Below are 16,651 nucleotides of genomic sequence, written 5' to 3'. Positions count from 1 at the left end.
TGGTTTCATAAATTACTGACCACCGCTTCACCTGGCTAACCACCTACGGGAATAGTAAGTGTATGCGCTTGAACCTAAACCAAGAAGCCAATGTTATAGCGGAACACATAGGTGAGCAAACTTGAAAGGAACTAACTGGAAGTTTAAAATGAGCTCCCTGTGGGAAACCACTGCATGCTCAGATGTGAGCAGCACCTGTTTCGTCTTCTGAGAGGAATGTCTAGCATGTGATGAGAACACACATGGCCAACCCGGAGCAGATACCAACCATCCTCATGCTATAGCTCTTCCCCACATTAGAGGCAAACTCCACAGGGTTTGGTACAGTGCAGCATCTGCAATGGTTGCGGCTTAGTCTGGAATGGCACTGCTTGATATTTTCTTAATAAAAATCGATCAGATGACTAAGCTGATGCATGTAGGAGTGTTATATTATAGATCCCCAGGGAGATTTTAAAGCACTGCTGCATATCCAATGTCAGGGGCAGACACCAAGGGAAATGAACTGAGATGACCTTGTTTCTCAAAACTTGTGTTCAGCATGTGTTTGGACACGGGCAGTGTCCAAGTTTTCTCAAGCTGAGCTTCCTCATTCATTATTACAAAGAAGTAACAGCTCTATGGAGAAAGCCTGGAGTTTGCCTGTGGTTCAGCTCTAGTATTGTGTGGCCTTTTATCTCCCTTCAGTTTTCTTAGGTTTCAGATTTCCCCTCTGTAAAATGCAGAGTTATCAGCTGTAATCTAAAAAGTAATTGTGAAGATCAAATAAGTAAATGTGTTTTGAACTAGTTAGACAACATGCACTGACTGCTTCATAAAATCGCTAAACAAATTATCCTTCTGAATCCTATTAGTATTGATAGTTATATTTGGTTTATTAAACATTACACACACACACTAGAATCCCGTGTTTCTTCACCACTGTACTTTTTTGTCATTATTATCTTGGTGTATCCCAAATTGGGTGAAATGTTCTGTGAAGTCAGTAAGTATAGAGTCCTTCTTTCAACATTTTTATGCATCAGGACAATTGCCTTGCCTGAGAGTTCGCAGTAGCCATTTGGTGATGAATTAATGAAAAGCAATGGGAACACTAAAGGAGTCAGTGGCTATTGAAGGATGTTTATTTAACACAAAGGTCTTGATAATACAGTTTGTATTATCACATAAGAACTATATCCATGTTTGGTGGATTTTACGGATACAGGGTAGTATATTTTTTTCTTTACTATTCAGTTGTGACAGTAGTGATAAGTGCATCTACTGATACTTGAAAGCAGTTTTATGGAAAAGAAAATAAGCCCTTAGACAGCACAGAATAAAATATATATGGTTTTCTCTTCAAGATATTAAGTCCATCTAAAACAAATACAAAAGACAGTGACACAGATAAAGAGAAAGTACCTGGTAATTTAATTGTTTATTCATTTATTCATGCATTCTCAGACATCCTTGGGCTTGTGCCATTCACCAGGCCCTAGGCTATGCACTCTAGCTGTAAAGACAAAAAGACAATCTTCAAAACCCTTAAGAATTCATGATGTAATGCAGTGGTAAATTTAACTACTTACATTACATGATATATAGTGCTATAGAGATGGAAAAGAAAACCAACTATGTTACAGTCTTCCCAGGGGAATCCAGTGAAGCTCATGAAGGAAGAATGAGCATTCACTATATGCCCCGACTGACTGATGAACTTCAGCAAAAGCCGAAACATCTGCATTAATCACATGTGAAATGTGATGGCCTTTGTACTATTCTGTATGACTGAGACATACATACAGAGGTCAAGGTGTGTCAGATAAATGATGTATAGAAACTACTGGAAATATTTTAAAGTGTGTGTGTGTGTGTGTGTGTGTGTGTGTGTGTGTGCATGCTCGCGCACACGTGTATGCATGCACGTGCTCACAAGTCTGTGAGAATGTGGGGGGGTGCACCTGCCTGTGTGTGCATGAAAGCTAGTAAAGGGTATCATGTCAGTTCCCACCATATTCTCTTCAGCTAGGGTCTCTCAGTGAATCTAGAGCTGGGCTAGTGGACAGGAAGCCCCCATTTATCTCTTATTTCCCCATACTCCATCACTCTGTACTGAGGTTATAAGCTCAAACACATACCCAGCATTTCACATGGATACAGAGTTTTATACCTCAGATAATCCTACACAAAAGGTGCTGTTACCTGGTAAGCCATGAGCCAGATGTCCAAAGTGTTTTTTCACAAAAATAAGTTTTGCTACCAGAAGAGTAAGGATCATGTAAATAAGGAGAATGACCTATTTTTATTTTAGTAATTGTGGACAGTTGATGGTAGCCATAGGACTAGTAAGGCACTTATTGGTAGAGATTATTTATTGCAGAAGATAGAGATAAGCAATATAGACAGGAAAAGATGGTGTAAGATATGATTCCTTGTTGAATAAAGGAAGAAAGACTTTTCAAGATAGTTTTGCTGTGACTGAGACCATTTATCCCTAGCTGACTCACTGGTGATGCAATGATTGTTTCTGTCCACTTGTTTATTTGGCTTATTTCTTCTTTAAAATTCTTGACTTTGGTAAACTTCCTTTTTCTCTGCACACAGATAGGCTCCATTAACCGCCTTACGTGGAAAGGAAGGAGGTAGGATATTCTTCTGGCAAACAGCTTGACTTTTGTACTATAAATCCTTAGAAAATGTTAAGTAAACAGGGTTCTAACAGCATTGGATTGTGGTGGTATCTGTAGGTATACAGGTGAGATTCAAGGTGCCCCCTGAATACAGTGTTTGACTACAGCTACATGATACTCCAACATGATTCTTGGTCTTTACTCACGTTTCCTAGTCTATGATGTATATCAACTCCTTAATTTTAAGTCAGTACAGAGTAGTATATATTCATCCATTCAGAAATAACCTATCCCAGGGGAAACTAATTTGAAAAGCATAGGGCAATGCCAAAAACTGCCCAAGAGCCAGTAGTCAATTCTGTAGAATTTCTTACTTGAGACTGGTACCTCAGTCCTGAAGTTTCTAAATAGATATTTTATATAAAATGTATAATTATAAATGTTTGTGAACATTTGACTATTGAAATATGGGTGGTCCTATGCGTTAGGATTTAGGGATGAAGAAGCATAAAACATCCATAGCAATAGATCACAGACCTTAACAAGGATGATAGTCACTGAATAAATAGCCTCCCTTTTAGCTTGTTACCAATAATATGAGATTATAATATATACAGAAAATATACAGTAGACATTGAGACAGAACTAGAGGAGGTGATAGGACATTTTAGGTAATCTGCAATAAGATGGGGGTCCTCTAAGAAGCATCATTCTCTCAGAAAATATGAACAGGAAGGAGGATGCAACTTCCCAAAGAAGGTAAAAGGGTGTTATTGAAGTAAAGCAAATGATGCACACTGGAATTAATGTCCCTAAAGTCATTAATAGCTTGTTTGTCTTGATTGTTTGTTTTTTTTATATATGGATGGAATCTTTGTGGGTGGAAAATATAACTATGTGGCTCTTAAGAAGTGCAGAGAATTTCACTTTTATTGTTTTTATCTCTAAAATGTTCTGAAAGGTACTCTGGGAGTGTTGTGATATCTCGGAAGCCTGAGTAGAGTTGTTTGAGTGTCAGCCCCACCTCTTGAAAAAAAAGATGTGAGAGAGGGCAAGTCAATGCCCGTGTTTCTGAAATGTTCCATGGCCCGGAACTTAGCTCAGATGACTATGCCTGCTGTGTGCAGTGCCACAAAACGTAATTAGGCCTGGGAAATGGCTCTAAAAGTAGAAACCAAATGCCTGACTATATTGAAAAGTGTGTGTGTGTGTGTGTGTGTGTGTGTGTGTGTGTGTGTGTGTTTAAATGTGTGTCATGGAGTACTTTTATGTGCATTTGGCCAGCTCATCTGTTCTAGCAGCAAATTCCAAGGCTTAAGGACAATGAAGATATATGTAGGTACCTTTCTAGATAAATCCCAGTGCTTTCATACACCCGTTGCCTCCAAGACGTCTTTCCCCCCATTCATCCCCTGTGTGAAGCATTATAGTACAGACTGCACTGATATTTTCAGTTTGCTTATTTAAGCATCATAATGTCAGAAGAATGATTAACTTGCATTGTTTAGAGGTGCAAACTGAGCTCTGCAGTGTTTGGTGATTGTATCTCTAAACCACATAAGAAACAAAGCACAATTTCATTTCAGACCTAACTCCAAAGAACACGTTCACATTGACATATCCCAAAGCTTCATTTCTAAAGAAATACTGTGCCTTAGAGAAAGAGCATGATTGCACAGTCTTTCATGACGTGCTTAAAGATAAAAGCTCTGGGTCTCCATTCATGCACATTTATTTGAATTTCTAAACAGGGCTTGTAATTTATATTTAATTTTGCCACTGGAGAAAAAAATTACATTTTTGCCTTTTGTGCCGAGCTGCCGAGTCAGCTGATTCCTTTACATTTTTGTCTTCTCAAAAAGAAGCTGGGCAACTGGCATGTCATCTGTATCAATAGTCTGTTGCCAACTGCTGGAGATTGCTGACAGTGGATCAATTTTAATTTACAGCTGATCTTGAAAGGCCATTTAAATAGTGGTAATTAAGGAGCAAAATATGAGACTGGAAATGTAGCAAAATGTGGGTCCTTTTACACTAATGAAGTACTGGAAGCTTTTTCTCTGGAAAGCTAAAATAGTCTGTGAAGGTTCACTGCAGTATGGGTCATTAGTCGGGGAGAGTTAAGGACAAGCATTTAGTTCCCATGACAGAGTAGGTTATGAGCACATGAAATGCCACTGTTGAGGATGCGTCCCTGTCTTTCCAAAATACTCACCTTCTTGCACCCTCTTCATTAATTGAATTCCTCACAGGCATCCTTATATAAAACAGAGCCTATGTCCACCATATTGCATAGTACCATTTATACAGAAGGTATCTGGATTTACAATAGACAATAAATCAATAGATATTCAATTAAATCACCAAATCATGTATAAGTAACTATATGGCTAAGGTGCATACCGTTATATGCACATGTAGTTAACTCTTCACTCAGTTACATCCACTGGACCCATTGACAGCAATGGAAATATAGAAAATTTTGTGTGGCTCGAGTTTCATCTCCAGGTTCTGTATTTCATACACTTATCAATATCTACTTATTCTGAACTGTCGGTTGTCTGAATATATTTTCTTCCTCTATGACTAAACCTTGAACATTCCACATTATTTTCCATTTCCTCAATGTTTACCCTGAAAACAATCATCTGATTTTGCTTTGAAGGACAATTATTCATATTTTCATCACTTCTCTACACAACAACTCTCTGTTTTATAGGAAATTTTTTATAAGTTTCTTCACTTCTTATGATAGCTGTTAAAATCATAAAATTCAAATTCTACCTGCTTCTGTCTTTTTTCTTCTCCATCTTTCATAATTTTTTCTTGCTGTGCTGACCACTCATAGACAAATGAAGCTATTAAGAAGACAATTTTGCAGAATACAATGAACTGATAGGATTACAAATATTCCTGAATCTCACTTCCTGAATTTTTACACTACATTAAGCAGTAAACTGCAGCTTCTTGTTCATATGACAAGAAGTATGTGCAAATATCTGCCATAGTACCAACAAAGTTACATAACTTAATTTAAATGTTATACTTCAGTTACTTTATCTGCCTTTTGTAAGTATTCTCTTGAGTAAGACAATCTTACCTTGTCATTTTAATACTGACTAAAGTGAGCAGAAGTCCAGGGTATATAATCCATGTTCCTATAATAACACATGTTCTCTTGGCTGTTTTATATGTACATAGAATAATGCATTGCATCGTCTTCTTAAGACTAATCAAGTGGATTGAAATATTTTTTGAGTTGGATGAAATAGATGGATAATGTGGCATGGTTTATATGCATTTCAATCATTTTTGACACCATGAACCATATTGGTGCACATTCAACTCATCCAGAAAATAATTCATAGTTCATACGTTAGCACTCAAGGCCACTGATGTTTGTTAAGAAATCAGAAATTTGTTTTTGCCTTTGATGTATACCACTCTATCCAAAGGATTTTATTGACATTTCTAGCTCTGAATCCTACAATTTTAGATGTGTTCTCTCATTTCCTTTTGCATTAAAATAACAAGTATACATTTACATCTATATGACAACACTTAACCGGATATGATACTTTCTCAGAAATTTTTTCTGATCAGCATCAATAGATTTCTCATGGACAGGAAAGAATATGTTGCATTTCTAATGCCAACACATCACCTCTGGTAGGTTCATACTTCTGTAAAAGAATGAGTGAATAGATGAATAATCTGTCAGCCTTCCCATAGTTACTAATCTCTGACAAAATTAAGTCCTAACTGCACAGTATTCTATGGTTGCATTCTCAATTTTAACTTGAAAAACTGTTGTAGTTGTTTTTTTTTATTCTTATGTGTATTTGCTTAATCAACTTAGTACTGTGTATTTATGTAGCTCTCTTGTGTGACCTGCCTTGTTCACCTTCTTGTTTCAGTGACTTTACATTTACTTCATAAATAAAAAGTAGAAGATATTATGGTCCAGATAGAAACTTGTCAATTTAAATGTTAACTGGTTGCCCAACCATCAACTATCTAAGACCAGAAAAACAAACCATCTGGAAAAGGACACCAAGTTATTTTCCCCCAGTATGCCTCGCTGGCATCAGGAAGTTCTGAATAATTAATGATGTTTACTCAGAAGAAAAAGACAGAGGATTTCAGTTCCTATAATGAGCAGAACAAAGTGCAAAGATCAAATGAAGTCAAAGAAAATATCCAATAAATAATAAAAGAGTTTGTAGATTAGCATTTGTTTTTGGAATATCTTGTGTGGTAAAGTCATAGATCTTGTTTAAAGACACTTTGAGAATGAACAAAATTTCTCACATTGCCTTGCATTACTTCATTTTCTTTTATGATGGTTACACAAACCATCCAACAAAGCAAAAGTATCTGCAACGTGCTCTTTCTCCAAAGTAAACTTGGCAATATTATTTCTGGAAAGCCTGACTTTTTACCTGAACAAGATGTATAAATAAGTTTATGCTGCATAGAATAGGTCACTAGTACTTGAATTTGAAGCATGTAGAACACACAATACAAAAAAAAAAATAAATCCATTCCTGAAAATACATTTTTAAAAGATCACCATAGAATCAGATATCTAGAAAAACTAGAGGCAGAATAAAACAATTATTCAAATACTGTGGCAGGAAAAAAATAAATGGTTGTATTAAACAGAATGGAAAATGCAGCAATAGAGAATATCATCTTGTCCCTTTATTTAAAAGGAACCTACAAAACTTGGTGGGACTATGTGCCACTGAGCATCATAAACTCTTAGTGGAGTATGACCGAACAATTTCCTTCATGTTTAGTCTTGATTCTAACATTTACACCCTCAGTATTTGATGATCATAACATGTAATTTAAATCTCTCCTTTATAAAGCACAGAATGTCCTAATTATAAAATACTGTTTTTTTCTTACTTCAGCAGAAAGTCAGCATCTTAGCCACGTTTCTATTGCAATGAAAAGACACTATCACCAATGAAATTCAGAAGGTAAACATTTATTGACTCTCATGGTTGCAGACACTTTCAGTGGAGTAAGACAGCAAGCAGGCAGGCATGATGCTAGAACAGTACAGAGAACTACATCCTGTCTGCAAGGTAGATAAAGAGAGAGAGAGAGAGAGCTAACTGGGAGTAGAGAGGCTTTTGAAACCCACCCCTACTAACGCAACCCCCCTAACAAGGCCACATCACCTCCAGCAAAGTCACATCTCTTAATCTTTCTAGACAGTCTACCAACTAAGGAGAAAGAACTCCAACATTTGAGCCTATAGGGGTCATTCTCATTCAAACCAACATGTCAAGTATGGAAATACTTTTGCCAGTTTAAATGACCATATTTGTCATTGTTAATGTGTTAAAAACATCATTAGTATTACATTTATTTAAGGGGAACTATTTGTGGGGATGAAGAGATATGGGCAGAAAGGAAAGAGGGAGACGCTGAAAGGAAGGGCACATATGTACAAGTATAGTGTTATATGTATTAAATGTCATACTTAAAACAATTATTTAACATACTAATTTTAAAAAGTAACTTATAAAGCTAACATTTGTAATACAAAATCTAATACTTTAGTAACAACTTTACTGGAATCTTTATTTTTAAGAGCATAAAAAATGGATGAGATGGAAAATTTAAGTAACATAAAAGTACTAGAAGAAAAACAGTTCCATTAAATGATGAAGAAGAAAGAACATAAGCCGTTCTTATAACCAGAGTAAAGAACAAAGAACAAACTTCTAGAGTCAACAGAGAAGGCAAGCAGCAGCAAAGCAGAAGATGGATAAAATGAATGGGTGCAATGTCTAGTTAGGTTTATCTTCTGTGAGTGTTTGATGCAATCAATGCTTTCCAAATCCATAAGTTTCTGTATGATTCTTTTTTTTTAAATTAAATCTTCAACAAGCTTGTTTTACATGTCAATCCCAGTTCCCTCAACCTCCCCTAAACTCCTGCCCCCATCCCAACTCCCATGATTCATTTTTAAATTTGGTAATAGAAAGTGGATGGTTTAATAATCATGGGACACATTTTAATGATTTCATTAAGAATACCATTTATCATTTTTTATCCACTGTGATCTACAATACTTCTTGAAGAATTATTTACAATGAACCTGGACTTAAAATCATTCTGGATTGAAACTGATTAGTCTGCCAGTGTGTTAAGAAAACTGTGGGTTTTAGCTTTAAGAGTTAGCCTTGCTATGCCCATCAGGTAATGTTTATGTGGTCTGATTCCAAAGATCAAAACCATGACAAAATGTTACATGTGTGAAACAGCAGTATGGGATCTGTCTTGCATATACTCAACATCTTGCTACTTTATACCCAAGGAGATATATCATTACTCTCAAAGGATATTGTTTATTGATACATTTAGCATTGTATTAGATGGAAGCTGGCTAGATGGTTCACTATTAAGAAAAATAAAATAATAGTCATAATAGCAACTGTGTGTACCACTTAACAATATCACAGTTCAGACTGTTCCTTATTATTTAATTTACTGCTCTTTCGGTAGGTAAGATTACACAGATGCTAAATGTCCTAGAAAATTTACTTGAATACACAGAATCAATTCCCAGGGCCCACATGGTAAAGAGACTTCTACATGCTTGTCTTCAAAAACCTATGTAGCTGCAGGTCCATATGTGGCCGAGTATACACATACACACTTAAACTTAATAAAAACCATACCAGTTATTTTGTTGAAACAGAAAACAAAATCATTTACAAACTATTTACAGTATGCTTTCTCCCTAAACATCTCTGACTAACAAAGAATTGTTTCATAACATAGGAAATGGAGGTCAATGAATGACTAGTTAAGATTTATAAAATGTACCAGATCTCTGGACATTTTCCTAGGGATCTACAAGGATGACCCCAACTAAGAATCTAAGTAATAGTGGAGAGGCTACCTTAAATGCCCTTCCCTGATGATATTGATGACTACTCTATATGCCATCCTAGGGCCTTTATCCAGTATCTGAGGTAAACAGAAGCAGACACCCACAGCTAAACATTGAGCCAAACTGCTGGAATCCATTTGCAGAGAGAAAGGAGTGATGAGAAAAGGGGTCAAGACCAGGGTAGAGAAACCCACAGAATCAGCTGACCTGAACTATTGGGAGCTCATGAACCATAGTCTGATAGCTGGGAAACCAGCATAGGACTGACCCAGACCCCCTGAACATGGTGTTAGTTAGGAGGTCTAGGAAGTCCATGGATTCTCTGGTAGTAGATCAGTATTTTTCCCCAGTATACGAATGGACTTTGGGAGCCCATCCCACATAAAGGGATACTCTCTCAGCCTAGACACACTGGGGAGGGCCTGGGCCCTGCTCCAAATGATATGACAGACTTTGAAGATACCATACGGAAGGCTTTACCCTACCTGGGGAAAAGAAAGGGGATGGAATGGGGTTCTGGAGGGAGATAGAAGAGGGGAGGGTGAGGAAATGGGATTGACTTGTAAAACAAGCTTGTTGAATATATATATATATATATATATATATATATATATATATACATATATATATATATATATATATAAAGATTATACAAAATAAATCTGAAAATCTGAGATCTATCACAGCTTAATCATTGACTAAATTATGTGTTTCAGAGAAAAATTGAAATCTCAGTAATCTCAAAAATAGTAATTCTAACCCCTATACTATCCACTGAAGTCATTATGATGCTGTGCATAATAGGGAGTTGTCGGTCAGAGAATAGATATTGATATTGCCTTCCAGGAATGAAGCCAAACTTCTCTCATTTGTGTGATCAGTGATGGTGGGAAGAGCTACAGGTATTTTATATCATCCTCTCATTGAGGTTTAGAACTCTCAGTGCCCAGAGTGTGTTGCTAAGAAACAATATATAACACTGTCTAGTGAAATGAGAGGCATAGCCTGATGACAGGCAATCTACTTTTCTCAAAGAATGACCAGGGGACAAACTACAAAGTCCACTGTAGGTTAAAGTTATCTACAGAATAAGACACCTTCACTCAAAACTGGATTTAATCCTGGTGATTTTCTTCAGGAGTGCAAAGAACTGGATAGATCTCCTCAAGCCTAGTAGTCTGAAGTGGTTACACATGGTTATAAGATGAGTGTATGTCAGGTCATGTGAAGTAGGGACTAGGGCTTCTCTCCTGTCTCTAGGTTAAGGCAGTTACCCCTCCATAGGGGATGTGTTAGCAAGGTCTTTTTGTGCACCAGGGATACATCCTGGCTCCACTGTCTGAGGTCCCTTAGACTGCTCAGTCCTTCTGGCTGAGACCCATAATCAGGGGGGCCTGAGTCAGTCCCATGCTGGCTTCCCAGCTATCAGTCTGGTAGCCTGTTAGCTCCTCCTTGTTCAGGTAAGCTGTCTCTATGGGTTTCTGCCGCCTGGTCATGTCCTCTCCATCTGCATCTGGGTTCTAGTTCGACTCAGTGTTTATGTATGGGTGTTTGTTCCTGTTTCCAACAGGTATTAGATGAGGGCTCCATGGATAAGTTAGTTGTTGATCTCACTATCTGGGAAGGGCATTTATGGTAGCCTTTCCACGGATGCTCAAATTGTTAGTTGGCGGCAGTCTTGTAGTTCTCTAGACCATTCTTTGTGTTCAATTTTATCTTCAAACCATTATTGGCTCCCTCTTTTATGTTCTCTGTCTCTTTCTCTGTCTCTGTCTCTGTCTCTCTGTCTCTCTGTCTCTGTCTCTCTGTCTCTCTCTTTCTATCTTTCTCTCTCTCTCTCCTGTCTTCTATTCCTAACCGGGCTCAATCTTCCTGGTCACAGGTGTTTTCCTTTCCTCCCCCTCATTTTCTCCTACTTCTCTCTCCATTCACCACCCCCCAACTTCCCCTGTGCTCTGGGGGACTTGTCACTTCCAGGTTCTGTGAGGGACTTTATATTAATCTCTTAGAATACACTTTGTATACTATTTCCTCTGGTGGTGTGATTTATAGGCTGGTGATCTACTTCACATGACCTGTCAGATCTACATGACCCCAACTGGATGGCATTCCCCTACATATGGAATTGGGGTGGAGGGATGGGAGGGAAGGGTTGTTAGGGTGCATGTGAGAGGGCAGAGAGGGTAAAAGGGAGGGAGGGAGAGGAAACTGGGATCGACATGTAAAATAATAAATTAAAAAAAAAATGCTTTGACTCCAAAATTTAAGTTCAAGGACAAGTTACTGGGGAAAAGGAATTCTAGTTTTGTTTCCACAGAAAATGAAAAGCTGTGGATCCCTTCCAGACTAATATGGTTTGATCAAGCCAGACCTCCTGAAACAGAGTACCAGGTGATCCTACGTTCAAAACACCTGGACAAAGCAGCCTTACAGACTACAGCCAGGATTTCTGCATCTTCTTAGAATCCCCCATGACAGCACCCCTTACCAGCAGGAAGTAGTTTGGAAAGAACGATGCCCAAATTCCCAAATATTGTCTATAAATGTTTGTTTTCATTTAAATGGACTTGGTTATATAAAATAAATAAATAAATAAAGATGAGTGTATGTGAAATAAAATGACTTGGATCAGAACTGAAATTGCCTCAACATCAGACAAGAAATTAAAACAGAATCAAACCTCATGACACACGAAAATTAGAAAACTTGTCATGGGTCCATTGTAAATCATTTGGCCTATGCTAGCTAGCCTGCCCAAAAAAAAAACAGTGACCTGCTCACAGAGTGCCTTCTTATGACAGACCCCAAACTTCTGCTATCTTTAATTGAACAACTGAGCAAAACACAAAGATAAACACATAATTCTATTTATTTTCTTTTTTCAGTTTTTGAAGATAAAACAAACACAGAGAGTGGATTGTGTTCAGGGACAGGGGCATCTTGTTGGTTTAATCTCAATGTGATTTAGAAAAATTTCTCATCCTCTAATGTTATAATAGGAAGAATGGGCACAATTCATTTCTTTTTCCTATCTGTTTCTTGAACTACAGTTTCTTCTGTTAATGTGTTTGTCAAAATGAGTCAGCATACTGCCATGACTCATCATTTGAACCCCAGGTTCAGATTTCCCAAGTTGCATCCGAACTCCATTCTGGAACCAGCATCATATTACAGTCAATGGTGTTGTGCAAATAGTATTACCATCCATGTCTGTCTTTGATAAAAAAAAAAAAAAAAAAAAAAAAAGTGATGAATTGGAGCACAGGACACTTAGTAAACAACTTGAGAGAAAAAGAAAAATGTGAAGACTTAAGTAGGGTGAATGCTGAAAACAGATGCAGCTCCAATCACTGCCCTGTTTCCATCTTCGAAAGATGAAGATGTAGTTGACTAAAATTGTGTGATTTAAGGTCATCTCTTCCATTAGTGACAGACATGGGCTTCGTATATAGCTACAGAGGAAGCATAACTTATCTAAGTAATGGAGCTTCAGATATGATGCATATCTTAATACCTGGCATCAACTTCCAGAAAAAAAAAATTAATGGTTTTGGAAATGGCTTTGTATTACAGGACTTCCAGGAGAACATTGGAGCAATTATCAGAAATCTCTTGAGAAAGAAGTGATTTTGGATTATTCCCAAAGAGCCACTGATGAGACTATCTGCAAGTAATGTCAATTACCTTAATTGAAGCACTTTATGTACATTAATTAATTAACTTCCCCTGTAGACTAGAACATTAATGAGGAAATCAATTTATAAACAAAAGCTAGCTAAAATAAATGGTGTGCCTTACCCAAAGTCATGGAAATCAGATGTCCAGATGTGACTGTAGAGTCAGAGATCCTAAAGCCCAGAACTCCACTATAAAAGTATCACACAAAACTGGAATCTATTGATGTCCCTGATCAATGAGCCAGCCCTCCTTCTCCCTCAGTTCTAGAATCAGTAGTATAGTACTCAGTTCCAAATACTGACATTGAATTTAAACCCCTCTCTGGAAATTACAGTTTATTTCTTTTTCTCATGTTAATTCAAGAAAAAGTTTCCTTTGATGGTATGGCATGAAGATGACTAACTGAACCTTCAGGCAGCACCCCTAGGAAACATAAATGATACAGAGAGTAACAGGTTTTAATAACATCATCACTTCCATATTGAGACTGGCTTTTACAGTGGGCTCCAAACTGACCTGGATTTCATCCTACAGCCTAAGCTAGCATGGAATTTACAGGAATTCTTCTGGGGTAGCTTTTCAAGATCTGTAATTACAGGACTGACTTAGCACATCTGACTCAACAATATTTATTCATAATGGTAGGTCTGTGGAAGTTGACAATAGAGGATAGAAAATTGTCTTTCACATTAAACCATATTAGTGACATTTACCAACTAGACAGTGTCATGCCTAACAGTATACTTCAATGGTAAGGACATGTGTACTAAATTTATTCTTTTTGTAATGTATTATTAATTTTCCTGTATCTTGTCTTAGTTGCATTTAAGCCTCTCAAAATTAGTCATATTATACAATTTCATTTAAATTTATGTAAATTAGAAGGACAGTAATATGATGTCCCATGACTTACCAAAGCATCCCAAATATGTTATTTGTATATGAGGAGCCAGAATACAAAACTATATATTCTGTCATCATCATCAACATCATCAATGCCATTCTATACCCTTTGGTAAGAGCTCCTAACATTACTAATGCTATATTTGTCTATATATGATGATAATTGCAAATGCTTCAGAGGATTTTAATTAGGAAACATGGGAAATAGGCTTAGGCTTAGATATTTGGATTTTTTTTTTTGCATTTGGATCTCCCATAAATATAATAAATTGGTATTTTATTTCCAATTTCTGGAGTTAAGGAAAGAAAATCTTTTTACTGTTGGTCTCAGTTTGCTTTCTGTTGTTATGATAAACACCATGGCCAACAACAACTTAGGAGAGGAGAGAATTTATTTTTATTATATTAGTATATTTCTATGTCACAAACCATTCTTCCAGGATGTCAGGACAAGAAGACTAGGCATGAGCTAGAAACAGATGACATGGAGGAATGTTCCTTACTGGCTCATCCTCTAGCTTTCTCTTTGTCTGTTTTCAAACTTATGCTCTGCTAGCTTTCTAATATCCCATGGCTTTCCTACCTAACATGGTGTTACCCACAATGTTTAATACAAAAAAATCATACAAAGTTGACCCCAATCATGTCTTGCTTCCCTCTGAGACTTCACAAGCAAGGCCTTCCTTATCTGCATTTCTTGCAGAATGCTTTTTACTTAGCAAGTAAAACCACTTTAATCTATACAGGTAAGATTGCTCATAATAAGATTTCCAAGAGCATTCTTCCAAACTTTTCTAGGAATACATAAATCCAAATATAGTCATATGAGTTTAAACACATTTGAGATCATATTGTGAGTGGAACTTTTAACTTGACTTTTCAAATTAATTTAGGAAGCAACTACACATTTGTCTCAAATAGAGGGGTTTAAACATCCCACGAGATAATCCAATTACCTCTAAGAACAATGGCTTTTCGAGCTCACATTTCAAAATCTACCATAATATCTCAATAAAATTATCCAAAGGTATAAAACACAGTGTGGTTAGGTTCATCATAAAACAACCCCATTCCTGCTACCAATTTTTGTTCTAGTTTTATTCCTTTTGCTGTGATAAAATACTTTGACCAAAATCAAATGAGGGGGATAAAAGTTTGTTTCATCTTTTCATCTATTATTGAGGGAAGTCAGGGAAAGAACTCAAGGCAAGAGCTTGAGAATGGAATCATAAAAATGCTAGCTTTCTCTCCAGTCTGCTCATAGACATATTTGCTAGATTTTTATACAACCAAGTTCCAGATTCCTGGGGTTGATATTAACTGCAGTTATTAACTGAGCCTTACTTTTATCAACCAAGACAATGCCTTAGAGTCATGTAAGCATGCTAATCTAATTTAATCAATTCCTTAAATGAGAGTCCTTTTTTTCAAGTTGATTCTTTTGTTTGTTTATTTGGGTTTTTTTGTTTGTTTGTTTGTTTGTTTTTTGAGAGAGAGAGAGAGATGTTTCTCTGTGGCTTTGGAGGCTGTCCTGGAACTAGCTCTCGTAAACCAGGCTTGTTTGGAACTCATAGAGATCCTTCTGTCTCTGCCTCCCAAGTGCTGGGATTAAAGGCATGCACTGCCACCACCCATTCCCCCACCCCCTGGCTCCAAGTTGATTCTAAGTTGTATCAAGTTGATAGTTGTCTCTAGCTAGAAACTATATACAAATAATTCAATTCAGACATTTCACATTAATGTCTTATTATGCATCCTTTTTTAAAAAAATGGAATTAACAGTACTTTCAGATTGGCTATCATTCGAGATTATTTAACATCCTAGATCATGTACACATTACTAAAGGAACACTGGTGTATAACTAGAGACAAGGTTAGTCACATTTATATATCCTTAAGAATTCATAAGTGCTCAGTGGCATGGCATGCATATCTCTGTAATTTAGAAATGTATTTCTACTAGATATGTGATATATTCACCTCACCTGGACTTCTTGGTAAACTTCTTTAACATAAATATTTTAATTTGGTATTCCCAAGATCTTCTACAAAGAAAAAAAAGCACAAGTAAAAAGGACATAAACAATAATAAACAAAGAAATCATGTGACACACAGATACTTGGATGTGAACCAAGTCAACTGAATAGATCAGAACATCCACAAAGTAACTTGCTGTTTTATAGTTACTCTACTTTTATGATTGGATAAATTTTAACACCACCTAAATAGAGCAAAATATACATTGTATTATATTACTTGTCTTTCCCTAATTTTGGTATTCTCTCTGATTATAATTGGATCTTACTCAGCATTAGAACAAGGAAATTAGAATTAGGAAAGCCCAAGTGAACTCTGGGAGTGAAGTAATAAACAAACCTCTGGGGTTGCTATTGAGGATCTTTGCAAGTTCTGATTACTGAACATTCAAGGTGTTCTGCTGTAGTTAGGTCATTAGCTTTTACAGATGAACCGTTAAAGAAGCTGAGATTCTTCTATTTAGGTAACCCTGATCAACTCTGAGAAACTGTTTAGATTAATTAT

Source organism: Phodopus roborovskii, unplaced genomic scaffold (assembly GCF_943737965.1).
Source record: "Phodopus roborovskii unplaced genomic scaffold, PHOROB, whole genome shotgun sequence".
In the NCBI taxonomy this organism is placed as follows: domain Eukaryota; kingdom Metazoa; phylum Chordata; class Mammalia; order Rodentia; family Cricetidae; genus Phodopus; species Phodopus roborovskii.
This window is presented reverse-complemented; position numbering follows the sequence as displayed.